We start from the raw sequence: 3,981 nt of genomic DNA on the forward strand, positions 1-3,981 counted from the left end.
TCGTTTGCTTGGTTAGCTTTCCATAACCTCTCTTGTAGATCAACTCTCGGACACTCTTCAACCTTTGCTTGCTGGTTAGCGTCTTTGGTGTTGTGGCCTCATGGGGACGAGGCATCAACGTCCCGGTCGGAGAGGAGGAGTGCACGGTGGAAGGATGAGATGCTACCGTCAATCGCTAGGTGCTGGCAGGCGCACGTCTCCATGAACCAATTGCTGGGTAGCGTCTTTGGTGTTGTGGCCTCGTGGGGATGAGGCATCGGCTCCTGTGTGCATGTTATCTCCAATTCGGCCTTGACCACACGCGCCTGCTAGCACCGGGCCAGAGGAATCCTTTGCTTTTTTAGCTTTCCATAACCTCTCTGCCCGCATTCTCAACCCAGAATAACCTACTTCAAGAAGCCTGCGGCTATTGACTTCGAGAAGATGCGTGGGTGCGGGCCCATCGAAACACATCTAACTTGGTCCAAAGGGATGATAATTTATTTAAAAGGCTCAAATCAAAGAATATATCATTTGGATCATCGCTTCGGCAACTAATGGTAAGCTTTACTAAAAAGATGCATTTGCATTCCATAACTGTCAAACTGAACCCGTCAAATAAAAAAAATGACCCTGAAACTAGAGTTACATGATAAATGAACGGAACGCCGTGAAATTGTGAAGTACCAAAAAACATACCTTGAGCAGCTAATGAAAGACAATGTGTGGTTCTGGAGAAGTATTGATAGATGATAGTGGTGAAACTATTCCATCTTCATATGCCCATCGAATTCCTCTGTTTCAAAAATTGATTGTGGATAGGATGTGAATCGTACTGACGAATTCAAGATGGGCTGCCTCTTGGTGAAGAAAGCTTTCGGCGAGGAGGATATCACAGTAGCATCTAACTCTGGCCTAAAGGATGCCGAGCAAATTTCTGATGATTTAAAAAATGGCAACAATGGCAAGAAACTGCTTTCGTCATCCCACTCGAGATTATCCCACCATGTTTGCTCCCCTCTGATGCTCTTCAGTTTACCCATTTGCCCAAAAGGTAGTTTCTTCATTCGTGGGCAAGCAAACGCATCAATGTATTCCAAAGAAGGAAAATCCAATTTAGAATTACATAATCTATCCAAGCTTTGCAACGAATTTAATTGCAAAATTCTTAGTTGCCGAAATGCTTGAATCGGTACTTGATATCTTCCTTCCGTGTCAATAACATTCTGTATATCAACCAACTGCTTCATTTATCACAGCAAGACACATTCAAATGCTCCAGATATGGTAGCTTTAAAATGCAGGTCAGGTCTACCAGTTGATAAGTTCTCCCCACCGTAAGGACACGAAGGTTCTGAAGATGCTCCATACTAATCTTCTCAAGTCGAGGAAGATCCCAAAAGGTCAGGAACTCCAGCCTCGAAAGATGGTCTCCATAACATTGCGGCTTGTTCATAATGCAGAAGTCCTCTAAATCAGAATAGCCCATTACATTCAGAACAAAAATACTTTCTGTTAAGGTGAGTGTAAGAGATCTCTCTCCATTCAATTCATATAAACCAAGGCATCTCAAGTGGACTCCAGGTACATCAAAAAGCCTCTGCAGAGTACTCACTCTCTTTGCTGTTATTCCTAGACTTAAGCAAGGTAATTCTTCGACTCTAAACTCATCATAATCCATGTGGTTTGCTGGATCAAAATCTGCTTCGTGGCCCGCATACCTGCTACCATATAGGTTTAAGGCCTGTAGCATTGACAAATTTGTAAAAACACCATAGGGTATCTTCTCTAAGAAATCCATATAGCTGATGTCCAAGAACTTTAACTTTCTTAGTAACCCGATAGCAATAGGCAATAATCTAATGTGTGTTTGCTTCAGCGTGAGATACTGGAGTTCAACCAGTATGCCAATTTCTTCTGGAAGTTCCTTGATGGGAACCCAGGACAAATCCAAGTAGGTCACAGATAATATGCTCTTCAAAAAAGAAGGGGGTATGGCCTTGAGCCGAAAATTCTGTTGTAGTGACAGAAACTGGAGGTTTGGACAGTTCAAGGCCGGAGGAAGTTCAGTGATGTAATTGCACATTAGAGATATCTTTCTGGCTGACCTAAATGTTTTGATGTCCGTATTAGAAATGTTATAAAGTCCTAGCCCGGCTTGAACAATCCATTTCATGTGCTCTTTACTGCAATCAGAAGATATCCACAGTGACATGTCTCGGATAATGTCATGTACTCTCACCTCACTATCTTCCAAGTAGCCGGTTTCCAACAAGCACACGTCCTTCAAGTACTCAATAATGGAGTAACCCTTGTTGTATCCTTCCTCCATGGTATCATACTCTATCAAACCCATCCCCATCCAACAGTCTATGAGTTCAACTTTCCAAATTGAGTAATCTTCAGGCCACAAAGAACAACATAAGAAGCACTCTTTGATCTGCTTATCCTGCCCTAACTTATCTTTAACCTAGTGTATAGGTGGCCAACATTCCCCATATTTGGAATCTCATGAATGCGAGACTTCTTCAGAAATGACAAAGCAAGTGCCCATTCATGACAAGACTTCTTTGTAGACATTGCACGGCCGATAGTTACAAGAGCAAGGGGCAAGCCCCCACATTCTTCTTCAACTGCATGTGCTAACTTTTCAATCCTAGGATCTGAATTAATGGTTTCTTCTGTTGTTTTTTCTTTGAACAATTTCCAAGCATTCTCTTGGTCCAAACATTCCAGGAAGACCCTGCTGTGAGCATCCATATGTCCACAAACACTCTCATAACGTGTTGTCAGAACTACCTTCTGTTTATTCAGGCCATTAGGATATGGAATACCAGCTTCTGCTAGATCCAAATAATTCCATAAATCATCTAGCAGGAGCAAGAACTTCTTTCGCCTTAAGAAACTTAACATGACTGAAGCTCGTGTTTCAATGCTAGAGCCTGGTTTCAGGAAGAGTCCAATCCTTTCAGAGATGTCTGCTTGAAGCTGACCTATTCCACACGCCTTAGAAGCCACAGCATATATAACAAGGTCATAACCATAGTCTTCATTTACAACCAAGAAGTGATTGTTTATTTTCCTGAGCAAAGTGGTCTTACCAACTCCTCCCATTCCCCATACCCCTACAATTCCAACTCTGTCATCTTTGAGGTACTGGAGGACTCTGCTTAAGTTACAGTCTGCTCCTTGTGTTGAAGGTACAGTGGGCATTTCTTAAACGGAACATGGTGGAACCTCAATTGACACCTGTTTGAAGGATCCCTTCTCATGCAACATCTCAGCTTCCTTGAGTTTCTTGGCAGCCTGCATGCCAGTTTCGTGATTTGACCAATAGCTGAAAGACTGGGCCCTTCTCTTTCTCTGCCCATGTTTCATCTCACTCACTTCACTCTCTATTGCTGCCACCTTTTCTAGCCATTCTGCAACTTCAGGGTTACATGTTTCTTGCTTCCTTTCAGAGTTCATAAGACGAATTTGGATTTCCTGCTTCCTGGCTTCTAGATTCCTTATAGTGCTGTCCAGCTTGCCAATATTTTCTTCCTTCTCTATTAAGTATATCATACGTGTAATCACAGGATTCCATAAGTGCGATGCCACAGCACTAGTCACGAAATCAATGAGCGCAAAAACAGCCATGTATGAGAGTGAAAGGAGGCAGTGAACAAGGTGATGGTTTCACGAGCTGATAATCCTTCAATTGACAACAATATCAAAATGTTGAACTGTGCCTATCAAAATTTGGACCTGCAGGTGACATTGTGAGAAGCATGAGATATATTGGTCAAATACGTCCAGTACAAAATACCAACGTATCAATCAGCTGAAACCGCTTTTATGTTTCTACTATGTAGAGATTAGGTTTGTCCCCCATTGTTGCTTCAAATAAAAAAAAAGAGATTAGGTTCGTCCCCAACAGAATGTAGAGATAATACATAGTTATTACAAGTTACATTGGCCTAAATTTAAAAGGTTCTCAGACTGTTCAGGTTTAATCGAGTA

The 3,981-nt window shown here is 42.1% G+C and overlaps 1 pseudogene; it reads right to left on the reverse strand.

Moving 5' to 3' along the window:
• Positions 1 to 617: 617 nt before the first annotated feature.
• Positions 618 to 3,648, reverse strand: LOC123075753 (disease resistance protein SUMM2-like; annotated as a pseudogene).
• Positions 3,649 to 3,981: the final 333 nt, after the last annotated feature.

Source organism: Triticum aestivum, chromosome 3D (genome assembly GCF_018294505.1).
Source record: "Triticum aestivum cultivar Chinese Spring chromosome 3D, IWGSC CS RefSeq v2.1, whole genome shotgun sequence".
Classification (NCBI taxonomy): Eukaryota; Viridiplantae; Streptophyta; class Magnoliopsida; order Poales; family Poaceae; genus Triticum; species Triticum aestivum.